Raw genomic sequence first — 17,620 nt, 5'->3', positions numbered from 1 at the left:
GGGAACAGAGCTGTTTCCATGGAGAATTGTAACTAATACACAAACTATAATAAAACCACACAGTCTTTTCACCTCACTAGCACTTCTTGCACTGGAAAATGAAAACAAATTAATATACAAAATTTCAATATCATGTATTTCATCTTACCTGAAAAGAAGCATCATTCATTTTGGAATTCAATTAGATGTTTATTAAAGAATCAGTCACGGTGATCAGAAAAGCAACAGTTATAGCTAGTATCTTTGCAGTGCATAATTATCCTGTTCACCGGTGGGAAAAATCCAACCTCAGAATATGCTGCTTCTGGTGAAGACACTCAGCAAGTTGTTAGTTATCACAGTAGCATCTGTCAGGATTGCCTCTTCCCATTTTGCACGGAATGTATCTCAAAACTTGGAACCAAAGTACTCAAAGCAAATGAAAGACAGATGAATAAATAAAGGGACTCCCCAGAGGCTCAAGAGGCAGAAGAGGCAGAGCAGTGGAACCCTGGCCTTTCCTGGATTAGTCCCTTCAGGAGCAGACAGAATTTCAACCAGTCATAAAACTCCAATAATAAAAAAAACACAAAACTGATTCAAATATAAGCTACATTCTTTCCTCTATGACCAGAGAAACTTAACTGAGTCAAGGAGAAAAGCACTCTCAGCTGGGCCCCTCCTTCATTCCCATCTGGAAAGAGCTTTGGCTGCTCCCTCTGCACACATCTTGGTATTTTTTCATGCAGCCAGGGCAGCGCTGAAGTAAAGTGACCATCAAGTAAGTCCCCAGGAGCCGAAGCAATGGCCCCTCAGGGCAGGGTCCTTTCACAGAGAAAAAAGATGAACACCATATGCTGTATTTCAGCAGCACCTTACAATGTGATTCTGACAGCACACAGACTTAACTCTTAGCTGAACTGTTTTGGCAAACCAAATCTTAGTTTGGTGCTAAATATCCTTGTCCCAAAGCCGTGATTTACATCCCAAAGTAAACAGCACAATTAAAAACAGAGAGAATAAATAAATAGATAAATAAACAGTATAATCAAAACACCACTAATTACACAAAATATCAAGATATTATTCTTGGTTAATTTCCACTAGAAATGAGCTTCGAAACAATTGCTTCCTACTAAATGCCTACATGTGTTAGAATTAAGAACTTTTTTGATGTTTATTTATTTTCAGAGAGAGGATCATGTGAGCAGAGGAGGGGCAGTCAGTAGGGAGACAGAGAATGCCAAGCAGGAGCTTGGGATCCCATGAACCACGAGATCATGACCTGAGCTGAAATCAAGAGTTGTCCACTCAACCGACTGAGCTACTCAGGAACCCCCTAGAATTAAGAATTTAAAAACAAGAGGGTTTTCAATCCACAAGCCTCATAGGGCCTAGGTAGAGTGCATAGAAATTAGGTCATGGCTGAGAATAATGGATGGTCAAACGGAGAACATGCTAGGTGTTGATGCAGTAGAACCTCCATCCTCTCTAATTTCTGAAATACCTTGTATACTCTGATATCAAAGGCTGTTCCTTGGCATAAGCCAAATATAACTGTAAAACAGTGATGAAAGTAAAAGACAGCGGCTCCCCTCCGCAATGTTTTATTTTCCAGTCTTGCCTACCATACTTCCCCTTTCTTTTGTCTTGAAATGTTTGAAGACTGTTACTTGCAATAATTAAGTTTCCTTAAACAGCCCTTCCTTCTCCCTTTCCAATCTTACTGCAAACCCCCACCCCAGCTCCCCACTCCCATCCCCCTCTAGAAAGATTTTTGTGGCTCTCCGGAGACATAATCATCCCTTACCTAGTCTCACCTCTTTTTAGAATTACTTCTGATGGGAACGACATCTGTGATATCTCTAATTATTTTCAGGGCTAATATATTATTACTCTAATGAAACTTTAAGCTCCTTGAGATCAAGTAGCAAAGCTAATGCTTCTTTTGAAAAGTCCCAGTACTTAGTTTAGTGTTAATGCAACAAATGATAAGCCCACATTGAATTGAATTCTCTTTTCCTTGAAAGTTAAACTTCCTTGAAGTTCTGAAATAAAGTTGGTATTAGAATAAAAGTTGCTAGAACTTAACAAATAATCTTCCTGAGTGTCACTAAAATGCTTTGAATAAAGCTCCAACCAAGGCCTTTTGTATAATTGGTACCCTTTAAATTTCAGCTGTGATAGAACGGTACCCCTTTCTCTCCTTTTAGTAATGGTCATAATGGTCACTTTTGAGGCACCTGGGTGGCTCAGTCAGTTAAGCGTCCGACTTCGGCTCAGGTCATGATCTTGCAGTTTGTGAATTCAAGCCCCATGTCAGGCTCTGTGCTGACAGCTCAGAGCCTTGATCCTGCTTCAGATTCTGTGCCTCCCTCTCTCTCTCTGACCCTCCCCTGCTCACACTCTGTCCCTCCCTCCCTCCGTCTCTCTCTCTCTCTCTCTCTCTGTCTCTCAAAATTAAACATTAAAAAAATTTTTTTGTTGGGGGGCACCTTTGTGGCTCAGTCAGTTAAGCATCCGACTTCAGCTCAGGTCATGATCTCACAGTCTGTGAGTTCGAGCCCCGCGTCGGGCTCTGTGCTGACAGCTCAGGGCCTGGAGCCTGCTTTAGATTCTGTGTCTCCCTCTCTCTGCCCCTCCCCTGCTCATGCTCTGTTTTTCTCTGTCTCAAATAAAAACATTACAAAAAAAATTTTTTTAAATAATGGTCACTTTTGATGGTATGGGCTGAGGCCTACTGAAGTCAACCAGGATGAAAGCAGTTGTGTGTAAGAAACTCTCACTTTCCATAATAAAAGGGCATATAAAAATAACTTTAAAAACCCAGATCCTCCATTATTGGCAATTCTGGGGGATGAAAAAAAAAAGACCCTATGAGTGGAAACAGGGACTAAGGAAGTCTGGGAGAAGAATATTCTTCATGAAGAACAAGAAAGGATTTGTGGGTTTTGATTGGGGATATTATCACAACCTTCTAGATACTTTTGAAATTTTGTTGGATGTGCTTTGTTTTATTTTTCTTTCTTTCTCTCTCTCTCTCTCTCTCTCTCTCTCTCTTTTTTAGAGTGTGAGTATGAACTGGGGAGAGGGGAAGAGGGAGAGAGAGAGGGAATCTTAAGCAGGCTCCATGCTCAGCACAGAGCCCAATGCGGGGCTCGATCCCACAACCATGGGATCATGACTTGAGCCAAAATCAAGAGTCGGATGCTCAACTGACTGAACCACCCAGGCACCCCAAGATATGCTTTTTTTTCATAGTGCCAGGTGACCTAAGGCCAGGAGTTCTAAAGATCTGGACAGCATGTAAAGGCATAACCAACAAGAATTGTCTGGCCTCAAAAGCCCACAGTGTTCTTGTACAGAAATCTTGTAGCCATTGTGGACAAGCGCTCCTTGATCTATTCCCTGCTTAATGGAAGCATTCCTGCATCCCTCTGCATCTGTTTGCCTATACTCCATATATAAGCATTCAGGTCATTGTTTAGTATTCTGATATTCTGCAGGCAGACATGGTCTTACTTGAATAGTCTTCTGTCTCATACAAATTATTTATATTTAGTAATCTTATGGGATTCCTCAATAAGAAAATTTCACTGCCCTGTTGGCCGCATGTAGTTTTGCATGTCACTGAATTGATTGTCTCTTGAGATTAGCAGATTTCCACATTATCTTGACTCTCTTAAACATGAACAGTTCACTATATTATTCTCTCACTCCCTCTCTTTCTCTGTCTCAGTCCCTGCCCCCTTCTGTCTCATTAAATGCTTCATTTGAAGTTTCCCCTTACATATAAGCAGTAAATTTTTTTTGTTTCCTGTTACTTTTTTAAGAGAGAAAGAGTAGGGGAAGGGGACGGAAAGAGAGAGAGAGAGAGAGAGAAGGAATCTTAAGCAGGCTCCATGCTCAGTCTGACATGGAGCTCTATCCCACAATCCTGGGATCATGACTTGAGCTGGAATCAAGAGTCAGACACTAAATGGACTGAGCCACCCAGGTGCCCCTAGCAGTAAATGTTCTAATCAGTGGTGGTGGTTACTCAAATCTACACATGTGATAAAATTGCATAGAACTATACGCAATGCACATACACCTACACATAGATATATATGTGTGAAGCTGGTGACATTTTAATAAAGTCTATAAATAGTGCTAACCACAATTTCTGGATCTGTTATTCTGAAATTATATGAAATGTTACCAGTGGGGAACATGGAATGAAGAATACACAGGACCTTTCTGTACCATTTTTGCAACTTCCTGTAAATCTCTAATATTTTAAAGTAGGAATAATTTGTTCCTAGGTGGCACCTAGGTGGCTCAGTCGGTTGAGCATCCGACTTCAGCTCAGGTCATTATTCAGTGCTCTTTGAGTTCAAGCTCCACATTGGGCTCTGTGCTAACAGCTCAGAGCCTGCAGTCTGCTTCGGATTCTGTGTCTCCCTCTCTCTCTGCCCCTTCCCCGCTCATGCTCTGTCTCTCTCTCTCTCTCCTTCAAAAAATAAAATAAACATTAAAAAAAATTTTAATGCTTTAAAGTAGAAATAATTTGTTATAAGGTGCTTGCACTACCTGTGAAGCAAAATAGTGTTATTTGAAAGTAGGCTTGGATTAATTATAAATGTATATTGCAACTTCTAGGGCAACCACTTAAAAAAGGAAATAAAGAGTATAATTGATATGCTAAGAAAGGAGAGTGTATTAGTCACAGCTCCAGAGAAACAGAACCAGTAAGATTGTGTGTGTGTGTGTGTGTGTGTGCGCACGCGCGCGTGTGTGTAAGAGATCTATTATAGGAGTTACTTGTGCAATTATGGAGACCAAGAAATCCCATGATCTGCCATCTGCAAGCTGGAGAACCAGAAAAACTGGTGTAATTCAGTTCAAGTCTGAAGGTCTGAGAACCAAATGAGGTGATGGTGTAAGTCACCATTCAAGACCAAATGCCCAAAGGACTTCAAGCTGTATTACAAAACTGTAATCATCAAGACAGTAAGCTACTGGCACAAGAACAGACACTCAGATCAATGGAACAGAATAGAGAACCCAGAAATGGACCCACAAACGTATGGCCAACTAATCTTTGACAAAGCAGGAAAGAATATCCAATGGAATAAAGACAGTCTCTTCAGCAAGTGGTGCTGAGAAACCTGGACAGTGACATGCAGAAAAATGAACCTGGACCACTTTCTTACCCATACACAAAAATAAACTCAAAAGGGACGAAAGACCTCAATGTAAGATGGGAAGCCATCAAAATCCTTGAGGAGAAAGCAGGCAAAAACCTCTTTGACCTTGGCCACAGCAACTTCTTACTCAACATGTCTCCAGAGGCAAGGGAAACAAAAGCAAAAATGAACCATTGGGACCTCATCAAGATAAATAGCTTCTGCACAGCAAAGGAAACGATCAGCAAAATGAAAAGGCAACTGACAGAATGGGAGAAAATATTTGCAAATGACATATCAGATAAAGGGTTAGGATCCCTTTATAAAGAACTATAAAGAACTTCTCAAACTCAACACCCAAAAAAAATAATCCAGTGAAGAAATGGGCAAAAGACATGAACAGACACTTCTCCAAAGAAGACATCCAGATGACCAACCGACACATGAAAAAATGCTCAACACCACTCATCATCAGGGAAATACAAATCAAAACCACAATGAGATACCACCTCACACCTGTCAAAATGGCTAACGTTAACAACTCAAGCAACAACAGATGTTGGCAAGGATGTGGAGAAAGAGGATCTCTTTTGCACTGTTGGTGGGAATGCAAACTGGTGCAGCCACTCTGGAAAACAGTATGGAGGTTCCTCAAAAAAATTAAAAATAGAACTACCCTATGACCCAGCAATTGCACTACTAGGTATTTATCCAAAGGATACAGGTATGCTGTTTCAAAGGGGCATATGTACCCCCATGTTTATAGCAGCACTATCAACAATAGCCAAAGTATGGAAAGAGCCCAAATGTCCATCTATGGATGAATGGATAAAGAAAATGTGGTATATATATATACAATGGAGTATTACTTGGCTATCAAAAAGAGTGAAATCTTGCCATTTGCAACTACGTGGATGGAACTAGAGGGTATTATGCGAAGCAAAATTGGTCAGTCAGAGAAAGACAAATATCATATGACTTCACTCATATGAGGACTTTAAGATACAAAACAGATGAATATAAGGGAAGGGAAGCAAAAATAATATAAAAACAGGGAGGGGGACAAAACATAAGAGACTCCTAAATATGGGAAACAAACAAGGTTACTGGAGGGGTTGTGGGAGGGAGGATAGGCTAAATGGGTAAGGGGCATTAAGGAATCTACTCCTGAAATCATTGTTGCACTATATGCTAACTAACTTGTATGTGAATTAAAATAAATTAATTAATTAAAATAAAATTTTTTTAAATAATAAAAAAGGGACAATGCATAAGAGACTCTTATGTATGGAGAACAAACAGAGGGTTACTAGAAGGGTTGTGGGAGGGGGGATGGGCTAAATGGGTAAGGGGCATTAAGGAATCTACTCCTGAAATCATTGTTGCACTATATACTAACTAATTTGGATGTAAATTTAAAAAATAAAATGAAAAAAAGTGAAAAATAAATAAAAAGATTAAATAATATAAAAATAAGAATAAAAAAAAAAAGACCAAATGCCCAAGAGCCAGGAGCACTGATGTCCAAGGGCAAGAAAAGATGGATGTCCCAGCTCAAGCAGAGAACAAATTTGCCCTTCTACTTTTTTGAAAGGATTAAATGATGCCCACTTGTAATGGTGAAAGTGATCTTTACACAGTCTACTGGTTCAAATGCTAATCTCTTCCAGAAACCTCAACAAGGTGTCAGTTCTTCCCAACTGATCTATAGGTTCAATGTAATTCCAACAAAACTTCCAGCAAGCTATTTTGTGGAAATTGACAAACTGAGTCTAAAGTTAATATGGAGAGGCAAAAGCCCAGAATAGCCAGCACAATATTGAAGATGAACAAAGCTGGAGGGCTGACACTTTTTGACTTCGAGACTTACTGAAAGCCACAGGAATCAAGATGGTGTGGTATTGGTGAAAGAACAGACAGATGAATGGAGCTGAATAGAGAGCTTATAAATAGACCTACACAAATATAGTCTACTTATCTTTAGGAAAGGAGCAAAGGCAAGATAATGGAGCAAAAACAATCTCTTCAACAAATGGTATAGAACAACTGGACATCCATATGCAAAAAAAATGAATCTAGATGCAGACCTTCCTTGTACCTTTCACAAAAATTAACTCAAAATGGATCATAGACCTAAATGTAAATGCAAAACTATAAATCTCCTAGAAGATAACCAAGGAGAAAATACAGATGACTTTGAGTGTGGTGATGAATTTTTAGATACAATACCAAGGTATGATCCATGAAAGAAATATTTGATAAGCTGGAATTCATTAAAATTTAAAATATCTACTCTGTAGAAGACCATGTCAAGAGAATGAAAAGACATGCCACAGACAAGGAGAAAGTGTTATAAAAGACACATCTGATAAAGGACTGTTATCCAAAATATACAATGAACCCTTAAAATTCAATAGTACAGGGGCACCTGCGTGGTTCAGTTGGTTAAGTGTCCGACTCTTGGTTACGGCTCAGGTCATGATCTCACAGTCGTGAGTTCGAGCCCTGAATCAGGCTCAGTGCTGACAGCTCGGAGCCTGCTTGGGATTCTGTCTCTCTCTCTCTCTCTCTCTCTCTCTCTCTCCCTCTTTCTCTCACTCTATAAAATAAATAAATAAACAAACAAACAAAACAAAATTACAACAATACAAAAACAACCCAATTTAAAAATAGGCAAAAGATCTGAACTGATGTATATCAAGAAGATATATAGATGACAAGCGTAAGAAAAGATGTTCAACATCATATGCCATTAGAGAATTGTGAATTAAAACAGCAATGAGATATGACTACATACCTATTAGAATGACCAAAATCTAAAGCACAGGCAATACCAGGTGCAGACAAGGATGTGGAGCAAAAGGAACACTCACTCATTCATTACTAGGGGGAATGCAAAATGGTTCAGCCATTTTGGAAGAGAGTTTGGCAGTTTCTTTCAAAACCTAACGTACACTTACCATATGGTCTAGCTATCATGCTCCTTGGTATTTACTCAAATGAACTGAAAATGCATGTCTGTACAAAATCTTTCACAGCTTTATTCATAATTGCCAAAACTCAGAAGCAATCAAGAGGTCCTTCAGTAGGTGAATGGATGAACTATGGTATATCCAGAGTATGGAATATTATTCAGTACTAAAAAAAAGTGAGCTATCAAGCCCTGAACAGACATGGAGCAAACTTAAATGCATATCATTAAGTGAAAGAAGCCAATCTGAAAGGGTTACATACTGTATAATTCCAACTATATGACATTCGGAAAAGGCAAAACTATAAGTAAAAATATCATCGGTTGTCTGGGTTTGAGGGTATGGGGGTAGGTAAAAACAGGCAGAACACAGAATTTTTAGGGCAGTAAAAATACTCTGTATGATATCATAATCATAGATATATTCTGTTATACATTTGTCACAGCGCATCGAATGTACAATGGCAAAAGTAAACCCTACTGCAAACTATGGACTTTGGGTGATAATGATGTGCTAGTAGGTTCATTGATTGTAACAAATGTACCTACTGCTGCAGGATGTTGATAGTGGGGGATGTTGTACATGCGTGAAACAAAGCATGGATGGAAACTCTCTATACCTTCTGCTCAATCTTGTTGTCAGCCTAAAACTATCCTTAAAAAAATAAAACTTACTAATTTTTTAAAATTGTGAATTTCACCTCATTGAAAAAAAAAGGTAAGTTTGGATTTGTCCCCCAAGTTATTGTTTGCCAACCCCTGACACAGATTCTTTGGGGACAGGGGCTGTTGTCTCTCCAATGCCTGGTATCTATTGTCATATAGCAAGCATGTAAGTGGTATTTGTTTAGTTCAAGTCTTTGTGACCAGCTCCAACAGCCTTACCATTTTTTAGCCTTCTGTTCTTAATCTGTTATAAACTACACAAGACCTTTTTTCATTTCAACTGTTTTGGCTACTCCAGGCAATTCACTATTCTATATAAATTTAAGGATCAGCTTTCCATTTCCGTAAAACAAGCCATTTTGAGACTAGGGAATGCATTAAATGTTAGATCATGCTGGGTAGTATTGTCATCTTAACAATATTAAGTCTTCCCATCAATAAACATGGAATATCTTTCCATTTTGTCATCTTTAATTTCTTTCAGCAATGTTTATAGTTTTCTGCCTTTTACCTCTTTGGGTAAATTTATTCCTAGTTATTTTATTCTTTTTGATGCTATTGCAAATTGAATTTTTTCCTTAATTTCCTTTTTGTATTATTCATTGTTGGTATGTAGAAACACACTGATTTTTGCATGTTGATTTTGTATTTTTAAATTTTGCTCTATTTATTAGCACTAATAGTGTCTTGTGGATTCTTGGAGAAATGGATCATATCATCTGTGAATAGAAAGTTTTACTTCTTCCTTTTCAATTTGGATGGCTCTTATTTCTTTTTCCTGTTTAACTGCTCTAGCAATTGCAGTACAAAATTGAATAGCTATAGTGAAAGCAGGCTTTCTTGTCTTGGTCCTAAGGTTAGAGGGAAAGCTTTCAGTATTTCAGCATTGATTATGGTGTTAGCTATGGATTTTTCATAAATGCCCTTTGTCATGTTGAGGAAGTTTCCTTTAAAAAAAATGTTTTTAATGTTTATTTTTGAGGGAGAGAGAGCCCACACGTGAGTGGGGGAAGGGCAGAGAGAGGGAGACAGAGGGTCCAAAGCAGGTTCCACGTTGACAGCAGAGACCCCGATGTGGGATTCAAACTCATGGAACTGCGAAATCATGACCTGAGTCAAAGTCGGACATTTAACTGACTGAGCCACCCAGGCGCCCTGAGGAAGTTTCCTTTTAATCCAAGTTTTCTGAGTGTTTTTATCATAAAATGATGTTGAATTTGTTAAATGCTTTTTCTGCATCAACTAAGATGATCATGGGGTTTTTTTTCCCTATCAGTTTATTAATGCAGTGTGTTACATTGATTGGCTTTGTTATGTTAAACATTCTTGGGATAAACCTCACTTGATTATGGGGTATAATCTTCATAATATGCTGTTGGATTTGGTTTCCTAGTATTTTGTTAAGGATTTTTGCATCAGTATTCATAAAAAATATTTGCCTATCGTTTCTTTTCTTATGGTTTCTTTCTCTGGCTTTGTTCAATGTACTAGTGGCCTTATAAAATAAGTTAGGAAGGATTCCCTTCTTTTCATTTTTTGGGAAGAGTTTCAGAAGGATTGGTGTTAATTCTTCCTTAAAATTTTAGTAGAATTTTCCCTATTAAAATTGCAAAGCCATTTTTCACAGAAATAGAACAAACAATCCTAAAATTTGTATAAAACCACAAAAGACCCTGAATAGCTGAAGGCCTTTTGAGAAAAAGAGCAAAGCTGTAGGCATCATGCTTCCTGATTTCAAACTATATTACAAAGCCATTTTAAACAAACCAGTATGGTATGGCATAAAAACAGACACATAGATCAATAGAACAGAATAGAGTCCCCAGAAAAAAACTCACACATATATAATCAATTAATTTATGACAAAAGAGCCAAGAATATGCAAAAGGGAAAGAACAATCTCTTCAATTAATGTCAGGAAAATTGGACAGCTACATGCAAAAGAACAAAACCAACCACTATCTCACTCCATACACAAAAATTAACTCAAAATGGATGAAAGACTTGAATGTAAGACCTGAAACCATAAAATTCCAAGAAGAAAACAGGCAGTAAGCTCCTTGACATAGGCCTTGGCAATGGGTTTTTGGATTTGACACCAGAAGCAAAGGCAACAAAAGCAGAAATAAACAAATGAGACTACATCAAACTAAAATTCTTTTGCATAGCAAAGTAAACCATGAACAAATGAAAGGTAACATACCAAATGGGAGAAAACGTTTGCAAATCATGTTACCTGAAAAGGAGACAATATCCAAAATATATAAAGAACTCCTATAACTCAACCACAACAAAACAAAACCAAACAAATATCCAACTAAAAATAGGCAGAGGATCTGAATAGATATTTCCAGAGAAGACATACAGGTGTCCAACAGGTACAGATGAAAGGTGAAAAGATGCTCAACATCTTTCAACATACGGGTGAACAGATGCTCAACATCACTAATCATCAGGGAAATACCAAACCACAATGAGGTATCACCTTACACCTATTAGAATGGCTATTGTCAAAAAGGCAAAAAATAATAAATGTTGACAAGGATGTGGAGAAAAGGAAACCCTTGTGCATTGTTGGTTGTATGTAAGTCAGTGTAGCCAATACGGAAAACAGCATGGAGTTTCCTCAAAAAATTAATAATGGAACTACCATATGAGCCAGCAATTCCACTTCTGAGTATTTATACAAAGGAAGCAAAAACACTAACTTGAAAAGATATATGCATTCCCATGTTCATTTCAGCATGATTTATAATAGCCTAGACTTTGAAGAAACCTAAGTGTCTATTGATGGATAAATGGATCAAGAAAATGTGATATACACATAGAATGGAATATTATTTGGCCATAAGAAGAATAAAATCTTACCACTTGTGACAACATGAATGGAACTTGCAGGCAATATACTAAGTGAAATGAGACAGAAAAAAAAATAGCATGTGATCTTACTTACAGAGGCTTGTGTAACCCCACCAGGTCCTACCAACCTCAAACCCTTCTCTCCATAGGAGCCACATACCAGCCTGAGGACCAGTTAGGGACAGCAGACACCACTGATACTCTGAACCATCCCCAGCACAAACCCCAAACTAGAGTCCATAAAGGAACAGTGATGGGTACTGGGCCTGGGAGAGTGGGGCATGGTGCCTATACTACCTTGGTCTTGGCTCTGCACTCAGAAAGGTAACTCATCATCCGTACTCAGGCTGAGGAAGCACAGAAACTTGGATGTTTAGACAGCAAAACTGATGACCATGCTTCTCCTTTGTACCAAAGGCACTTTTTCTGAATTCAAAGCATCTTAGGTAAAACTACCTATTGTCTGTCAGAGGCTTCCTTTTAAAAAATTAAAAAGCAAAATAAAGAAATGAATAAACAAAAAGCAGAAACAAACCCATAAACACAGAGAACAAACTGATGGTTGCCAGAGGAGGGGGAGGGGATGGGCAAAATGGATGAAGGAGAGTGGGAGATTCAGGCTTCCAGTTATGGAGTGAATAAGTCACAGGAATAAAAGGCACAGGTTAGTCAATGATATTGTAATAGCAGTCTACAGTGACAGGTGGTAGCTACACTTGTGAGCACAGCATAAGGGATAGATTTGTCCAATCACTGTGTTGGACACCTGAAACTAATACAATATTGTGTGTTAACTATACGTCAATTAAAACATTTTAAGGCTTGGGGCACCTGGGTGGCTTAGTCGGTTGAGCGTCAGACTTCAGCTCAGGTTATGATCTTATGGTTCGAGTCCCATGTCAGGCTCTGTGCTGACAGCTCAGAACCTGGAGCCTGCTTTGGCTTCTGTGTCTCCCTCTCTCTCTTCCCCTGCTTGCGCTTTCTCTCTCTCGCTCTCAAAAATAAAACATAAAAAAAATTATAAAACATTTTAAGGCTTTTATTATGTAGTAAATGTTGCATCTTCTATTGAAGGCATCCATGAATAGGTCAGCGCTGCCCTCTACTGGATGATCTGTGTTCATTACTCAATAATTGTGCACAAAATGACTTAAATAGGATTTTTGATATTTTTTTCTGAATTTCGATGAAAAAATGAATGGAAACTAGGATATTCTTCCATGCCTATTAAAATGGTTAGATAAAAAGTTCCTCCAAAAAAGTCTTCTTTTTCTACTTTTGAGAATTATACGTTTAAAAAATGAATTCAAATACATCAACAACAAAGAAAGAAAAAGCCAGAGAGACAGAAAGATCGAGGGGAGATGGAGAGGGAGAGGCAGAAAATAAATTCTCATCAGAATAAATGGGTAAATTTCTTACTTTGGCAACCCCCAAAATAAACTCGAGGAAATGCTTTCTTTGTGACATCACCAGCTGCAGTTCTTCTAATGTGTATGCTAATTCTAGCTCAGGGGATAAACTTTTTATCTTCTTCAGACAAAATTTAAGCTGAGTTAGTTTACTCAACTATAATGATCAGTACTCCCGCTGTGAAAATGTAGGTTCCTTTCAGAGAAGATTAAATTGTGGTTGGTTGCAAGTCAGCCAGCAAGCTGTTATACCTGTCATAGTAATAGCATTAAAACTGACTGAAATCCAGCCCAAATTTTGACTTATAAGGCAAGAAAAAATAAACGGTAATTAAAAGATATTACTACTTGAGGGGCACCTGGGTGGCTCAGTCGGTTAAGCATCCAAGTCTTGATTTCGGGTCAGGTCATGATCTCACAGTTCATAAGTTCGAGCCCCGCATTTAATTCTGTGCTGACAGCAGTGAGCCTGCTTGGGATTCTCTGCCTCCCTGTCTCTCTGCCTTTGTCAGCTCACACACACACACACTCTCTCTCAGAAATAAATAAACATTAAAAAAATATATATTACTACTCGAGTAGCACTTACAAAGCAAAAAAAAAAAAAAGTAAAGAAAAAGGGGAAAAAAAGGAATACCTATGCCATAAATTACTGTGACAAGAACACCTAGATGCAGTCTTAATAAAACATATGCCAATGCAGAATGAGCTATCATTTCTGGGTTAAAGATTCCCAACCCAAACTCTCCAATCCCAACCTCCACCATCTCTCCCAGAGACCCTGAAAAGAACACGGGCTTTGGCAGAGACAACCTGGATTCAAGTTCCAGCTCTGCCGTTCCAGCTCTGCCGTTCCAACTCAAGGCCTTGCTCTCCTTACCTGTAAGGTCGAGACAATAATGTGTAACTCAGAGTCTGACAAAAACTGAATGAAATGAAGCATGCAAATCACTTAACACAGTATCTGGCACACATTAGGTTTCAATAAAAACATTCTTTTCCTTCCAAACTCCTATATCCACCCAGTTACGAGACAACTCCAGGTGACACACAGGCCATCATTTCCAAGCAACATGTCTAAAACTCTTCTCCCTCTCTCTTTTCTTTCCTAAGTATGGCCACCATTATTCACCTCATTATCCAAGTCAGACACTTGAACATCACCCTGAATGCCCTTCTCCTTCACATGTGCTTTAAAAATTCCTTTTCTGCCTGCGAGACTCAGTTCAGATGTCACTTCTCCTGAGAAAAGCCTGGATTACTCTGCTCCTCTCAGGCTGAGTTAAGTTCTTGATCTTGTCCCATGTTTCCAAACTCCCCATATGTACATCTAGTAAAGAACTAGTTACCCCACATTGTGGTGACTCATTTCTCTTCCCCACTGGGCTATGGGTACTTTTAGAGCAGAGACTGTGTCTTATTCAGAGTTTTACCCCCAAGTTCCAGCATTGCACCTGCCATAGGAACATGCTGAAAAACATCTGTGTAATAAATGTTAAAATGGATTCATGAATTAATATGTTGTTGGAGTTTCTAAAATGCTCATCTTACTCCTTTCTTCTATGGAACAATAGAGTTAGGAGTCAGATAGAGAATGTCATGTGGCCCGACTAGCCAAAATCAGGCTTCCTAGTCCTTCCCCTCAAATTTAGATTTCTAGACTCTGGAAGTTAGGCAAGATTTGCCGAGCAGGCACCTGCCTCATACCTGTCAAACACAGAGTGAGACAAGTTTGCCCCCAGAAGCCCACCCTTGGGCCTTGACCAAGCTGTGCTTACTGAATCAGGGGCAAAGGAAAATCTGTGCTCCTTGCAGGGAGGGCAGTTCTAAAAAGGAGAATGTATGTACTTTAAGTTGTTCCCTGCACAGGGAGCTGGCTGAGGGTCAGGTGAGGCCTGAAATCCAGCTCACACTCCATTAGCCAAGTGGGGCATGCTGGTTTGAGTCTGTGTTGCATAAGGATACTGTCTGCTTATCAAGCCCTGTAGTCACCCCCTGAGGGCTGTGTCTACCCAGAGGGGACACAAAGCTCCATTTGAAATGGCTGGTCATTTAATTTTGATGAGCTAGGAAAGGAAGGGAAGAGCTCTCCCTAAGAAAAATAAATGAGGGTTGGGGCTCCTGAGTGGCTCAGTCAGTTAAGCGTCCAACTCTTGATTTTGGCTCAGGTCATGATCTCACAGTTCATGAGATCGAGCCCCATGTCGGACTTCATGCTGACAGTGTGGAACCTGCTTGGGATTCTCTCTCTCTCTCTCTCTCTCTCTCTCTCTCTCTCTCTCCCTCGCTCTCTGCCCCTCCTCTGCTCACTCTCAAAATAAATAAATAAAAATTTTTAAAAAAGAAAAATAGGTGGGGAGAAGAGAGTTAGTATTAACTGAATATCTACTATGTGCCAGACACTGGAATACATGATTTGGATAAACCACTTCGTGTCGTTCAAACAAATCTGTAAAAGTTGGTTATCTTCAGATGAATATACTGAGGATTAGAGCCAGGATGACCACATAAGTGATGACACTTGGATCCAAAGTCCATTATCATACCACCACTCCATGATACTTTGTACTCTGCCAACAGAACATCCTAGTATCAGTAACTTATTCTGTAGTATTCCCAGGAGCTAAAGAGCATGAAGTTGAACAATGCAAACAATGCAAATGTGAGCTGAGAAATGTGATCAAGGCACTACCCAGTTTTCAAACAGGTACAAAAGTTCATTCCAAGACTAGGGGCGCCTGGGTGGCTCAGTTGGTTAAGGGTCCAACTTTGGCTCTGATCATAATCTCACGGTTCATGGGTTTGAGCCCCACGTTGGGCTCTGTGCTGACAGCTCAGAGCCTGGAGCCTGTTTCGGATTCTGTGTCTTCCTCTCTCTCTGCCCCTCCCCCACTCACACTTTGTCTCTCTCTCTCTCTCTCTGTCTCTCTCTCTCTGTCTCTCTCTCTCTGTCTCTCAAAAATAAATAAACATTAAAAATTAAAAAAAAATTCATTCCAAGACTACAACTTTGCAAATTTTTTTTTTCTAAACTATAAACGAAAGTTAGGCTCTTGGGCAAGCTCACAAAATTGTTTTTCGTGGGTTTGGAAGCTTAAGCCCTGAAATAGAACTTCTCTGATCTTCTGTGAATATTGAATCCCTGATGGTCCTGGCCACCATCGCAAGCTGGTAAGTTCCAAGATGGATTGACTAGCTACATATACAGGGGCTTATAAGGCAAGTAATATAAAATGAAGGATCTATATAAAAAGCCCTACAAATAAGGTTTGAAAAATCTCCATTGCAGGGTTTCTCAATCTCAGCACTATGAACACTCTCATCTAGATAATTCTTTGTTGTAGGTTACTCTCTGGCACATTGTAAGATATTTAGTAGCATGCTACCCTCAACCCACAAAATGCCTATAAAAACATCCCAGCACCAGTTTTCTGTTTACAGCCAAAGAAAATGTCCCTTGGAGGACCAAAATCACTCTCCATTGAGACGTTGGAATGCAATACTCTCTGAACAATGGCTTACAACCACTTCAGTCCTCTGTAGCTCTCAAAGGCCAGAAACCCAGCTTTCTACGGATAAACTCTTAATATTCAAAGACACATAACATTTTAGAAAGTAAAACACAAGTCTTGAGGGTTATGAAGGATTATTTGGAAATCCTTCAAAGATTTAAGACATTTAAATATCTCAGTCTTTTTAATACCTAGAAAGATTCAATACCATTTTCTTAAGTAAAGGGTGATCAAAAATTCCTTTCCAGTGTCGTAAAATATACTGTTCCCCAGAACAGTCTAAGATTTTTAGGTGAATTATGATATGCTTGTTTTCAGGTGGTGATTTGGAATCAACAATGGGCCTTTTCTTTGACTGTAAACAGAAAACTGTGGGTGTGGACATAATGAAGCAATTGTACCACTGGAAATAGTAACTCACATCCCTCTTAGAAAGGGGAGGGTCATACTACCTTCACAGCACAGACCAAGAAAATTCCCATGATGCTAAGAGAAGTTTCAGATTCCACAAAATAATCTGAATCCCCTACTTTTTTCTCCCATCCCATTATTCTCTGCTTTCAAATGAACAAAAAGTGGTTACCTTCACAGGCTATCAAGCTAATGCCCGATTGCCCCATGGGGGAGTTCAACCTCTCTTTTATATGAAAATTAGAATTCTTATCTGATCAACATCAAAATCTCCATTCAAAGATGAATACAGAGGCAGGAGTTGCTGTAGCTTTCTAAATGTTACACAAAGCAGGCTGAGGAATCAAATTTCAAGACTCTTCTGTCCTGAGTCCTCAGTAAACATTATACATTCTCCACTTGAACACTGAATTCTGGGGGCTAGCTGTTACATTAAACTGACCTCTCTCCTGACTCACATCCCCTAATAACAAAGCTTTCAAAGACAGTTAAAACCTTTATGGTATGTATATGTATTGTGGAGTGGTTAAGAGTGGGGACTCTGGACAAATGTCCATCGATGGATGAATGGATAAAGAAGATGTGGTATATATATACAATGGAGTATTACTTGGCAATCAAAAAGAATGAAATCTTGCCATT

Source organism: Lynx rufus, unplaced genomic scaffold (assembly GCF_022079265.1).
Source record: "Lynx rufus isolate CCGP_SWC_20201006 ecotype Redwood Valley unplaced genomic scaffold, mLynRuf1.p SCAF_17, whole genome shotgun sequence".
Classification (NCBI taxonomy): Eukaryota; Metazoa; Chordata; class Mammalia; order Carnivora; family Felidae; genus Lynx; species Lynx rufus.
The sequence above is the reverse complement of the archived record's forward strand: the minus strand, read 5'-3'. Positions refer to the sequence as shown.